The sequence below is a fragment of the Lolium rigidum genome, chromosome 5, assembly GCF_022539505.1.
Source record: "Lolium rigidum isolate FL_2022 chromosome 5, APGP_CSIRO_Lrig_0.1, whole genome shotgun sequence".
Taxonomy (NCBI): Eukaryota; Viridiplantae; Streptophyta; class Magnoliopsida; order Poales; family Poaceae; genus Lolium; species Lolium rigidum.
In genome coordinates this window covers 187484732-187499297 of record NC_061512.1, presented here as the reverse complement: position 1 = coordinate 187499297, position 14566 = coordinate 187484732, and positions in this window count along the sequence as shown.

Genomic DNA, 14566 nt, shown 5'->3' with positions numbered 1-14566 from the left:
TTTTTGTTTTTGTTTTGTTTGAATAAAATGGATCCTAGCATTCACTTTATGGGAGAGATACACACTCCGCTGTAGCTTATGGACAAATATGTCCTTGGTTTCTACTCATAGTATTCATGGCGAAGTTTCTCCTTCGTTAAATTGTTATATGGTTGGAATTGGAAAATGATACATGTAGTAATTGCTATAAATGTTTTGGGTAATGTGATACTTGGCAATTGTTGTGCTCATGTTTAAGCTCTTGCATCATATGCTTTGCACCCATTAATGAAGAAATACATAGAGCATGCTAAAATTTGGTTTGCATATTTGGTTTCTCTAAGGTCTAGATAATTTCTAGTTTTGAGTTTGAACAACAAGGAAGACGGTATAGAGTGTTATAATGCTTTCAATATGTCTTTTATGTGAGTTTTGCTGTACTAGTTCATCCTTGTGTTTGCCTCAAACAACCTTGCTAGCCTAAACCTTGTATCGAGAGGGAATACTTCTCATGCATCCAAAATACTTGAGCCAACCACTATGCCATTTGTGTCCACCATACCTACCTACTACATGGTATTTTCCCGCCATTCCAAAGTAAATTGCTTGAGTGCTACCTTTAAAATTCCATCATTCACCTTTGCAATATATAGCTCATGGGACAAATAGCTTAAAAACTATTGTAGTATTGAATATGTAATTATGCACTTTATCTCTTATTAAGTTGCTTGTTGTGCGATAACCATGTTTACTTGGGAACGCCATCAACTCTTTGTTGAATTTCATGTGAGTTGCTATGCATGTTCGTCTTGTCTGAAGTAAGGGCGATCTACACTGAGTTGAATGGTTTGAGCATGCATATTGTGAGAGAAGAACATCGGGCCGCTAACTAAAGCCATGTTCCATGGTGGAAGTTTCAGTTTTGGACAAACATCCTCAAATCTCTAATGAGAAAAGAATTAATTGTTGTTGAATGCTTAAAGCATTAAAAGAGGAGTCCATTATACTGTTGTCTATGTTGTCCCGGTATGGATGTCTAAGTTGAGAATAATCAAAAGCGAGAAATCCAAATGCGAGCTTTCTCCTTAGACCTTTGTACAGGCGGCATAGAGGTACCCCTTTGTGATACTTGGTTAAAGCATATGTATTGCGGTGATAATCCAGGTAGTCCAAGCTAATTAGGACAAGGTGCGAGCACTATTAGTACACTATGCATGAGGCTTGCAACTTATAAGATATAATTTACATGATGCATATGCTTTATTACTACCGTTGACAAAATTGTTTCATGTTTTCAAAATCAAAGCTCTAGCACAAATATAGCAATCGATGCTTTTCCTCTATGAGGACCATTCTTTTACTTTCAATGTTGAGTCGGTTCACCTATTTCTCTCCACCTCAAGAAGCAAACACTTGTGTGAACTGTGCATTGATTCTTACATACTTGCTTATTGCACTTATTATATTACTCTATGTTGACAATATCCATGAGATATATATGTTACAAGTTGAAAGCAACCGCTGAAACTTAATCTTCTTTTGTGTTGCTTCAATACCTTTACTTTGAATTATTGCTTTATGAGTCAACTCTTATGCAAGACTTATTGATGCTTGTCTTGAAATGCTATTCATGAAAAGTCTTTGCTTTATGATTCACTTGTTTACTCATGTCATACACATTGTTTTGATCGCTGCATTCTCTACATATGCTTTACAAATAGTATGATCAAGTTTATGATGGCATGTCACTCCCGAAATTATCTTTGTTATCGTTTTACCTGCTCGGGACGAGCAGAACTAAGCTTGGGGATGCTGATACGTCTCCAACGTATCGATAATTTCTTGTGTTCCATGCCACATTATTGATGTTATCTACATGTTTTATGCACACTTTATGTCATATTCGTGCATTTTCTGGAACTAACCTATTAACAAGATGCCGAAGTGCCGATTCTTTGTTTTCTGCTGTTTTTGGTTTCAGAAATCCTAGTAAAGAAATATTCTCGGAATTGGACGAAATAAAAGCCCGGAGGCCTATTTTCTCACGAAGCTTCCGGAAGTCCGAAGGAGAGACGAAGAGGGGCCACGGGGCGCCAAACCCTAGGGCGGCGCGGCCCCCCTTGGCCGCGCCGGCCTGTGGTGTGGGCCCCCGTGCCGCCTCTTGACCTGCCCTTCCGCCTACAAATAGCCTCCGTGACGAAACCCCCGTACCGAGAGCCACGATACGGAAAACATTGCCGAGACGCCGTCGCCGCCGATCCCATCTCGGGGGATCCTGGAGATCGCCTCCGGCACCCTGCCGGAGAGGGGAATCATCTCCCGGAGGACTCTACGCCGCCATGGTCGCCTCCGGAGTGATGAGTGAGTAGTCTACCCCTGGACTATGGGTCCATAGCAGTAGCTAGATGGTTGTCTTCTCCCCATTGTGCTATCATTGTCGGATCTTGTGAGCTGCCTATCATGATCAAGATCATCTATATGTAATTCTATATGTTGCGTTTGTTGGGATCCGATGAATAGAGAATACTTGTTATGTTGATTATCAAAGTTATGCTTATGTGTTGTTTATGATCTTGCATGCTTTCCGTTATTAGTAGATGCTCGGCCAAGTAGATGCTTTTAACTCCAAGAGGGAGTACTTATGCTCGATAGTGGGTTCATGCCCGCATTGACACCTGGGGAGTGACGAAACCCCTAAGGTTGTGTTGTGCTGTTGCCACTAGGGATAAAACATTGATGCTATGTCTAAGGATGTAGTTGTTGATTACATTACGCACCATACTTAATGCAATTGTCTCGTTGTTTTGCAACTTAATACTGGAGGGGTTCGGATGATAACCCGAAGGTGGACTTTTTAGGCATAGATGCGGTTGGATGGCGGTCTATGTACTTTGTCGTAATGCCCAATTAAATCTCACTATACTCATCATGATATGTATGTGCATTGTCATGCTCTCTTTATTTGTCAATTGCCCAACGCGTAATTTGTTCACCCAACATGCTTCGTTCGTCTTATGGGAGAGACACCTCTAGTGAACTGTGGACCCCGGTCCAATTCTCTTTCTTGAAATACAATCTACTGCAATACTTGTTTCTACTGTTTTCTCTCGCAAACAATCATCTTCCACACAATACGGTTAATCCTTTGTTACAGACAAGCCGGTGAGATTGACAACCTCCCTGTTTCGTTGGGGCAAAGTAGCTTGGTTGTGTTGTGCAGGTTCCACGTTGGCGCCGGAATCTCTGGTGTTGCGCCGCACTACATCCCGCCGCCATCAACCTTCAACGTGCTTCTTGGCTCCTCCTGGTTCGATAAACCTTGGTTTCTTTCTGAGGGAAAACTTGCTGCTGTGCGCATCATACCTTCCTCTTGGGGTTGCCCAACGAACGTGTGAAATACACGCCATCACTCAGCAGTATTTAGGAACAAGGCCTAGGGATTACACTTTCACTAGTGGACACTCTCATCATTGATCACATAACAGAACAGATAAATGCATACTCTACACTTTTGTTGGATGATGAACACATTGCGTAGGATTACACGAACCCTCAATGCCGGAGTTAACAAGCTCCACAATAATGCTCATGTTTTAGTAACCTTTAGTGTAAGATAGATCAACAGACTAAACCAAGTACTAGCATAGCATGCACACTGTCACCTTCATGCATATGTAGGAGGAATAGATCACATCAATATATCATAGCAATAGTTAACTCCATAATCTACGAGAGATCATGATCATAGCATAAACCAAGTACTAACACGGTGCACGCACTGTCACCTTTGCACACGTGCAGGAGGAATAAAACTACTTTAATAACACATCACTAGAGTAGCACATAGATAGTAGTGATACAAACTCATATGAATCTCAATGAGATCATTGTATTGAAGTACATGGAAGAGAGATGAACCACATAGCTACCGGCACAGCCCCGAGCCTCGATGGAGAACTACTCCCTCCTCATGGGAGCGAGCAGCGGTGATGAAGATGGCGGTGGAGATGGCAGCGGTGTCGATGGAGATGGCAGCGGTGTCGATGGAGAAGCCTTCCGGGGCACTTCCCCGCTCCGGCAGGGTGCCGGAACGAGTTCTGTCCCCCGAATTGGAGTTTCGTGACGGTGGCGGCGCCCACGGAGTCTTTCGCGGAGTTTCGTCAATTGGTACCGTGTTTTTAGGTCGAAAGGGGTTATATAGGCGAAGAGGCGGCGCAGGAGGGTCGACAGGGTGGCCTCACCCTAGGCCGGCGCGCCAGAGGCCAGCCCGCGCGGCCCTATGGTGTGGGGCCCCCCTGGCCCCTCTCCGACTCTTCTTCGGTGTTCTGGAGCTTTCCGGGAAAAATAGGAGGTTTGGCGTTGATTTCGTCCAATTCCGAGAATATTGCCCGAACAGCCTTTCTGGAACCAAAAAAATGCAGAAAACAGCAACTGGCCTTTCGGCATCTTGTTAATAGGTTAGTTCCACAAAATGCACGAATATGACATAAAGTGTGCATAAAACATGTAGATAACATCAATAATGTGGCATGGAACATAAGAAATTATCGATACGTTGGAGACGTATCATGCACCAACAACTTATTCTAAGCAAGAGTTCACCTATGTGTACCAACAACTTATGCTAATCAATACAAGCAAGTATGTGATAGCAAGATATATATAACTTCAAGCACAATGGCTATCACAAGGTAAAGTGCATAAGTAAAGAGCTCGGGTATAGAGATAACCGAGGCACGCGGGAGACGATGATTTATCCCGGAGTTCACACTCTTGCGAGTGCTAATCTCCGGTGGAGAGGTGCGGTTGCTTAGTGCTCCCGAACGCCACAAGAGGCTCACCTTGAGGTGTGGTTGCTCGATGCACACCAACGCCACAAAGGCCTCACCCCAAGATGCGGTACTCACACCACACACCGAACGCCACGAAGGCGCCTCACCTAGATCTCCGGTGACCCTCGCCACAAAGGCCTAGGTCACGGTTCCACTAAGGGATTTCCTTCGAGGCGGAAACCGGGTCTTACACAAAGATTGGGGCACACATCCACAACTTAATTGGAGGCTCCCAACAAATCGCCACAAAGGCCTAGAATCCGTCTAGGGTTCCAAGAACCCAAGAGTAACAACCTTCTTGCTTTCACCACCACGAATCATCGTGGAGAACTCAAACCGATGCACCAAATGCAATGGCAAGAACACCACAAAGATGCTCAAGTCCTTCTCTCTCAAATTCCAACAAAGCTACAAAAGCTATTGGGGAATAAGAGAGGAAGAACAAAGAGGAGAACACAAAATTCTCCAAGATCTAGATCCCAAAGATTCACTCACAAAGAGATGATTTGGTTTGGTCAAAGTGTGGATCTAGATCTCCTCTCTTTTCCCTCAAAATGGGGCAAGAATCATGGAGGGATAGAGAGATAGGGCAAGCTTCTCAAGAACAACAATGGAGGAGAGAGAGAGTGGAAGAAGCAACATCCCAAGGAGGAAGAAGGGGGTATTTATACCCCCCCAAGAAAATCGAGCCGTTGCAGACTTTCGAGGGCCGGATAATCCGGCCTAAGTTGGGGCCGCATAATCCGCCCCCCGGATAATCCGGCCTCAGGGACAAAACCTGGTAAAAATCCGGCCCCTATCCAGAGCTGCTTTTTTCTGGTCCTTAGCCGATTTCGAGGGGGCCGGATATTTCCGAAATATCCGGCCCGGATAATCCGGCCCGGATTTTCCGCCCCCCTGAAAACTGGCAGAGACAGCAAACAGAAACGGGCATAACTTTAGCATCCGGACTCCGATTTTGATGATCTTGGGCTTGTTTTAAAGCTAGGAACAAGCTCTACAAGATCATGCAGGAAACCATCATAGTCCAACAAGGGAGGATAGAAACAAATGATGAAAGGTTTGACCTATCTAAAAAAGACATACCGGTAAAACCTCCAATCTCAAAAATGCAACAAGTTGCCCATGCAAAAACCATTCTCAATGAACTAGAGCTTGTCATGTGAATAAACACAAGCTCTAAAACATCACATGGATAAGATCCAAATAAAACCAAGAAAGATGATGAACCAAACTCGAAAACGCAACAAGTGATCTATGCGAAACCGTTTTCGATGAACTAGAGCTTGTCATGAGAATAAGCACAAGCTCTAAAACATCACATGGATAAGGTCCAAATAACAACCAAGAAAGATGATGCAAGGATGCAAAGGTTTGAGCTCTCTCCGAACGATACGATCGAGTTACTCACTCGAGAGCCCTCTTGATAGTACGGCAACTAAACTATAAACCGGTCTCCAACTACACTATGAGACCGGTGAGAAAAAACCCTATCAAGAGCAAACCTTATACTTGCGCATTCCACTTGAGCTCGATGACGACGATTTTGACCTCAACAAGATGGAACGCCTTTCTTGCTTGTGCTTGCTTGACGAAGTCTTGTGGATTGCCCCCCCATAATCCACCATGGGAGAGCTTCTTCTTCGGCGCATCTTCACATAACTATGACCACCATGTGGATTGCTCCCCCGTAATCCACCATGGGAGAGCTTCTTCTTCGGCGCATCTTCACATATCCATGATCACCATATGGATGACAAGACTCAAGCAAAGGATCTCTTCGAGATGACTCATCTTGAACTTGCACTTCATTTCTCCATGGCAAGCTTCAAGCTTATGAACTCTTCGAGTTGGCTCATCTTGAACTTGCACTTCATTCTTCATTCTTCATCATGTTGATGTCTTGAAGTAACTTGAGGGCTCACTTCATCTTCATCTTCAAGACATACTTGACACTTGATATTCTTCATCAATTTCTTCTTATTGCAACCTTGAAGCCAACATATGGTTCAAGAATTGTCTATGGACAACTCCTACAAATATAACTCAATGCAAACATTAGTCCATAGGGATTGTCATTAATTACCAAAACCACACATGGGGGCTCCATGCACTTTCACCGTTTTTTTAAAAAATGGAAAAAATCTACTTAAAAGTTTCAAAAAAAAATTAAAATAAATTTTTATGTAGATATTATGTTTTTTCTTGAGGGAATCATGTAGATATTATGTTGATGTTGATACTTAGTTCTGCAAGTCTACACGAAAAAATACGATTATATATGACCTACACGAAAATGACAAAATATTCAAATAACACTATAATGATTGGTGAGGTACTATTCACAAAAATAGGGAATTGTAGTTTCACATTTTTGTGTAGGTCACATATGGTGATATTTTCCACCAAAATCTGCACAAATAAGTATCAACATAATATCTACATACGTGCATTTTTTTTTCAAAATTTACAGAAACTTTGAAATAGCACTTTTTGGAACTTTCAATATAGGGTGCATCTACACCCAGGTGTAACTTAGTATTTCCCCTCACATGAACCACTTGCATAAGAATTGGGATCTTGATGTGCAATTTCAAAAAAGTAGGACCAAAATGAAGGTGCCGGAAATGAGAAAAAAAAGTAGGTATAGCTAGTCTATAAATAGCCAGCCATGACACTGTAAAAATAGGATAGGTTCGATCTATGGTAATTGAGAGCCTTCAAAAACGATCTACTAAATTCATCTTATTCTAAAGAATCAAAATTGTCGGGTATTAACGGAATTCCTTATTGACTTTTCGCGAAATACTCGTTTGGACAAGGAATTCCAAACACGTCTTAAGCTAAACCTATACTAACAAATAATTAACCCACAATAAATAGGGAAGATATAGAAATTCTATAAATAACCCAATATCATATACTAGTAATAATATCAGCAAAAGAACGTTCTCTCGTGCTTCCATAAATGTTGAGCTCCCAAAATTTTGTACAATAAAAAACGGAATTGATTCTTTAAAAGATGGGATTAACTAGTAAATAGAAATTTACTGATATTTCATTTTTGGAAAATGATCCATCTCCCCCGGGGATCGTGCGCATCGCAGCCTCCTGGTACGTAGTCGTCCAATGAGGCTCCACCTGGTGAAACATTCGCTATCGTTGGCCCACCATCCCACCAACTACCGAACAAAAATATCTCAGCCTTATCCGCTCGGTGTCTCTCTACCGCAGAACCTCTGCAGTTCCGCTCCATTGCACACCCACGTTATTCCTCTACCTTCTCCCGTCCGAGACAGCTCAGCCCCGCCTGGAGCTCACCCGTCTCGTCACCCGTAGCTCGCCAGCCTCGCCACCGGGAGCTCGCATACCTCGATCTGGAACAGCGCGTGGCCGGAGAGGCGGAGACGGTACCAGGACGTTGATGCCGAGGTCGAGGCCAAGCTCCGCTTGGGCGCCGTCCACGTTGTCGTCCTATACACCGTCATGGGGTGCACTCGCGGGGCCCCGCCCGGAGCTCGCCCGCCTTGCCTCGGAGAGCTCGCCTGCCTCGACCTGGAATGACGCGGGGCCGGAGACGAGACTAGGACGTTGCTGCAGAGGTCGAGGCCAAGCTTCGGCTAGGCGCCGTCATGTGGCACACTCGCGGGGCTCCGCCTAGGTGTCGCTTCCGTGTCCTGCACACGCTCGTCCCCGGGCATGAGGTCGCCACGGCCGCGCTCGTCGAAGATGCAAGGAGAAGGTGTAAGGGTATATTGCCCCTATGTGTGGTTTTGGTAATTAATGACAACCCCTATGGACTAATATTTTCATTGAGTTTATATAAAGGAATATTCCATAGGTACTATTTGTAGTCCTTGTGTTGGATTCAAGTATGGATTCCATGAAGATAAAGATATATCTTAAGTATTGGCATCAAGATCACCGATTTGAAGACATATATGTGATATGATCAAGAAAAAGAAATGAAGATGGAATTCTTATGTGGAACTCAATATAACCATGCTCTAGCTTATGTGTTAAGCAATGAATGATCAAGATCTTGAGTGCCTGATTCCGAGTGAAGAATTCAAGATATGCCTCTAAGTCAGTGTCATGATAGTCTCATAAGTTGAGCTATGGTTGACTAAGATTTAGAGCATGCAAACAAATGAAAAAATGTATACACCTCAAGATAGTATGATAGAGCATGAGAAGATACAAGGTTGACCAATACAAAGAGTGAATAATAGATTCAAGTTTGGTCAACACAGGAAGCATGAAGAATGTGCCACGTGAAGTCATGTGGTATGGTAAGCCTTGTCAGTTATGCTTTAATAACTAACCCATCATATATGTGCTCTTGTGTTGTCTATGTGGGTTAGGTATCTTTTCATGGGCATGCATCAAAAGTGAGATCTCATATAGCCCAAGGTGACATCAAGTGGTGATCGTCAGCAAGGCTGAGTTGGGAAAGTTCAAGTTGAGCATCTCAAGAGGATCATATACTTGAAGTTTACCGTCCATTTGGTGATAATGGACATGTGAAGATGTGCATCAATGGAGCTTTCCCATCATCGTGTATGGGGGAGCATTTGTGAGTCTTCACGAAGCAACAATAATCAAGTGAGGCATTTCGGCTTGAGTGGAGCTTGAAGAGTTATCATCAAGATCAAGCGGGGTGGGCAAGGCAAAGGTATGGCCTTGCTAGGTTTTTCTTTTACCGGTCTCAAGGTGGTAGTTGGGAGACCAAATTATAGGATAGATAGCCGCACTATCAAGAGGGGCTTCTGGTTGGGTAACTTGATCACATCGTCTTAGGGAGCTACATCATTTGCATACTTTGCATATCCCTATTGCTTCTTGGTGTTTCCATGTGTGAGGTTCTTGATCTTGCTGCTAGCTTCTTAACAAGCCTAAGTTCATCGAAAACGGAATCCACATGCATCTTCTATTGCGTTTTCGAGTTTGGACGTCGTTACCGTTTCTTGACGTTGGGAGAATCCCTCTCTAAAATAATCTAAAAATATACTATGTGGAGTCTCAATATTTCCAGTTTTTGTTGGGGTTCTATTCGTCTTATCTTTCCAACAAAATTGGTTTCATCTAAATCGTTCGGCAGCATTTTCTATTTTAAATAAAAAAAGAAAAGCTTTTTCAGGGGTCCTGCAGTTCGGCCCACAGCCCGGCCAAGCCGAGCCTGCCACCGAACCAACCGGTGCGCACCGGCTATTGGGCTTGTGCTCACCGGGCCCGTTCCAGGGGTTTCCTAGCCCATGGCCGGTTCCTCGTCCGGTGGCCGCCGGATAGGCCGGCCCATCACCTGGTCAACCGGCCTCACTCCAGTTGGGCCCTTGGCAGCTGGCCAGCCCGCTCCGCGCACCTTGTCCGTCATGTGCCCTAGTTCCACCGGCTGCTGGGCCGACTCGCTCGGTGCACGGCCCGGTGGACCGGCTGGCTCGCTGGCCTGTTTTCCCCCAATAGTTATTTTTCCTGCTTGACTATAAAAGGCCTTCTTCCACCTTGGGATGGGCACGTTCTTCCACTCTCTCTCCTCCATTGTTGATTTTGAAGAACTTGCCATATCTCTTGATTCCAGTGGCGGAGCCAGGAATAGAGCAAGCCCCGGGCCAAAAACTAAATAAAATAAAACTATGCTAGCATAAAGTTTTTTTATACGATTGTAAATATGAACGTACAATTTTCACTCAAATATCCACCAAATTACATGACAAGCTGCATTTTTTTTTGAAATACTAGTATGGGAATACAAAAGTCAGAAGATAGTACCAAATCAATGGTCAATATTTGCTGATTGGCTAGGCGTTAAGATTAAAAGATAAATAAATTAACTTCATCTTCTCTCCTAAAACATGAGGTCAGTATTTCTTGTCCATAAATCAGTGAATCGGTTCAACTCTGGTCAGTCGGCATACATAAATGAATACAGTTGGAGAAAACGAGATGAACATGTATCACCTGGCTCGGAGGAAGGCGCAATTGAACCGAGGAAACAATGGAGTCTTGACTGTCTGCGGGTGAGACGCGAGCCGAAGAGCTGAGACGCAACGAGGCAACACTCTAGCAACGATACTACATCAGCTTGCAAGAGCGGGCGGAGGGCTAGCGGCGCGGAGGAGGCGGCTAGAGGGGCGGGTAGCGGCGGCAGCACGGGAGCAGCGAAGCGGCATCGTGGTGAGCCAGCGAGAGGAAGGGTTTGTGTTAGCCCGTTTCAGTCTCGTTTTGGTTGTGTTGGGCCAGAGAAGAGGGACTAGTACTGAGTTGAACCTGGGCCAAACCAGAAATCCACATGGGTAATAGGCTGGCCAAATTGCTGCGCCCCGGGCCATGGCCCTTGTTGCCCGGGGTGTAGCTTCGCCCCTGCTTGATTCCCTCCTTGATTCTTGCTCTTTCTTGAGGGATCTAAGAGATGAGATCTAGATCTACAATCCCCACCAATCCATTTCTCCTCTAAGTGAGGGGAACCCTTTGGATCTATATCTTGGAGTCATTTGTTGATTTCCTCCTTCGTTATTCCTCTCTAATCTCGTTCTAGCATTTGTTGCTTTGGTGGGATTTGAGTGTGAAGGATTTGAACACCTTTGGTCTTCTTGCTTTGCATCATTGCATGATTAGTTCGAGTGAGAGACCGTGAGCTTGTTACTCTTGGAGGGTGACCTCCTAGTTGGCTTGGTTGGTGTCCCGATGACCTCATTCGTGGAAGGTTGTGAAGGGGCTCGGGCTTCTCCTTCGTGGAGCTTGTGAAGTGGTTGTGGAGCTTGCCATCTCCGGAGTGGAGGAAAAAGCTAACCATAAGGAAAGGGGCTATTCCTTCGTGGGATAGGCTCGGAGAACAAGGTGAGCCTTCGTGGCGTTGGGAAATCCTTCGTGGTATCCCCACCTCTCCAAACGTGACGTACCTTTTGCAAATGAAGGGAACACGGGAATACATCTTCGTCTCTGCGTGTCTCGGTTATTTCTATACCCGAGTTTACTTTCCCTTGTGATAGCCATCGAGCTTGATGTACTTATTATATCTTGCTATCACTTGTTGTTCATATATATATTGTGCCTATCTTGCTTAGCTCTAGTAGTTGTTGTTGCACTTAGTTGAGCCTAGCATATTTAGGGTTTGTGTTTGTAAAATAGACGTTAGTTTAATTCCGCATTCTTACAAGCCAAATCCGTAAGAGTTTTTAAAACGTCTATTCACCCCTGTAGGCGACATCTCGTCCTTTCAGAAGGTGGGTGCTGCCAACGACGTCGGGGCAGTGCGTCAAACTGGCTTTCGGGAGTTGCTGCGAGCTGCCTAGGGGTAGAGCAATGTTGGGCAGTGCTGCAAAAGGCAGGGATGTATGCTATGATGGGTGGATGGCGATGCTACCATGGCGGCGGAGCTAGGATGATTGTGCTACATATTTCCTTTTCTTTTTGCTACACATTTATTTTTATATTTCCTACCACCGTTCTGCAATGTTGCTACAAAAGTATAAGTTCTTTGCTACAAGATCTCCATCGATTTCTCCTATGAGGTCACGGTTCTGTACATTTGCAACATAGCAATACTTTTTTGCTTCAAGTTTTCTGTTGTTTTGCTACAATTACACAATATATTTGCTACGGGGTCTTCGGCTATGGCTCAGCCGATGTCGGTTTTAGAATTTTGCTACAATAGCATAACTTTTATGCTACGAGGTCTCCGGCAGGATCTTCGCTGGGGTCTCCAGCGAGCTAGTCTTTTCTTCTATTTTTGTAGACGAACCGTTTTTGCTACAATGAAGCAAAAGCGATATTCTTTTTGCTACCCGAAAGCAAAAAAAGACACGTGTTAGCACGGGAACCAGGAGGCTAGGAAATCAAATCCCGGGAAATTCCTAGCACTTCCCTTCCATTTTTTGGTTACGTATGGAAAGATATAAATAAATAACAACAATTTTGGGTATTTACTTAATGTTGTTCTAGGTTTTTTCTTTTAGTAGTACTTAAGGCTCTCTATTTTTGCGGCGTATGTTATACCTGGGCCCTGAAGGAAGATGTAAGGAAGATTACCAGTTTAACTCTTAGCCACAGTGTTATACGGAGTATTTGGTTAGAGTAAAATCCACTCACGATCACTAAACTTGTTGGCCTTTTTCAATACGGTCACTGGACTCAGAAATACGCTACTTACGGTACTCAAATACAGGTAAGTGTTTCATCTACGGTCACTGGCTCCGGTAGAGCTGTGTATTTTCTGACGTGGCAAGTGCGGGACCCATATGTCAGGTCACGCTGAGTTCTAGCACTGCATTGTTCTTGCAAAAAGACCCCCTAAACTTAGTGCCTCAACTTCCTCCTCTCCCTGATATCTATCCCCGCCGCCCAGCAGCTCCAGCGCTGACCCATACGCTGAGCGGAAGGGAATGGCAAGGAGCGCCACCGTCGTAGCTCATCAAAGCCGCAGTGTGCCTGGCCGGTCGCGCCTTTGCCGCCTCCCGCTCGGCCGCTGGCCATCATCGAGCACGGGCAGAGATACACGGGCGCAGCATGTTCACCTGCTGCCTCTTCAGGAGAGTCGTTTGCGCGTATCCACCAATCCACCGTATGGCCCGTATCTTCCGCTCCACCGAGAACCACCACGGCACCACATGACGCAGAGACGAGACTGCAAGTTCGACCTCAAGGATGAGAACATCATGCTCGACTAGGTGGACAAGCTCCTGGAGTTCACGAAGGGGACATGGACGAACCCCGGTAACAACCGGATGCCGACAACCTCGCGCACACCACGTTGACGGAGGCGTCGGCCGTCGCACGCCTAGTCCCATGGGTCAAGGGGCGCCCTGCGTAGTCCTCCGTCGAGCCATGCCGTCCTCTCCAAGCACGCCACAGCCTCCCCCTCCCTCACATGCCGTGCACCACAAATGCACAACCAACCCCAAATTCGGCGCCGCCACCGTCGAATTAGCAAGCGGGCGCCTGGAGTAGCAGCCACCGCCATCCCAAGACGTAGGTGCTCAGCCACCCTTCCCGCGCCACCCCTCCTTGTGCCGTTGTGACTTGTGCACCATCGGGAGCAACTTGCCGACGCCCCTCGGCGCGGCTGGCATGCCTGAAGCACGCATCGGCATGCTCTGGACGCAAACGCCAGCCCGACTCTGGAGGAGGGCCTGCCGAAGGCGCGTGGTACCGGTCTCTGAGGAGGATCTCCTCCGTCCTCGCCATATCGCTCCTTGCCCTCCCACTACACGGCGTCGATCTCGTCAAGGCGGCATGCCCCGGGGAGAGCTGCGGCGGCGAACGGGGTAGCCTCCAAGAGGGCCGGAGTGGAGCGTGGCCGCGGCTGGGTGGCCGGGCCACCGCCTCCAATTCACCGTGCGGGAGGAGTGGATCAGTGGAACAACGCCGGCGGGTCTTATCTTTTTTGGTGAACTTTTCAGTATAGCCCATCTTTATATTTTATTATTTCAAAATGGTTCCAGATGACGATTGGGGGCTACCTGACGGGGTCCACAACGTGTCACGTCGACGAATACTATGCCCTACCGCGAGGAGTGACCGTAGATGAAACACATGACCGTATTCAAGTACCGTAAATAGCGTATTTCTGAGTCTAGTGACTGTATTGAAAAATACCGACAAGTTCGGTGACCGTGGATGGATTTTACTCATTTGGTTATTTACTAAAATCTAGAGAAGGGCTGATTGTTAGTGTGGATCAGAACCATCCGTACACTTTACTCACACTTTCACTCCTCTCGCCTATCGCCTCCTCTGTGCGCCCCCCTTTCCTTCAT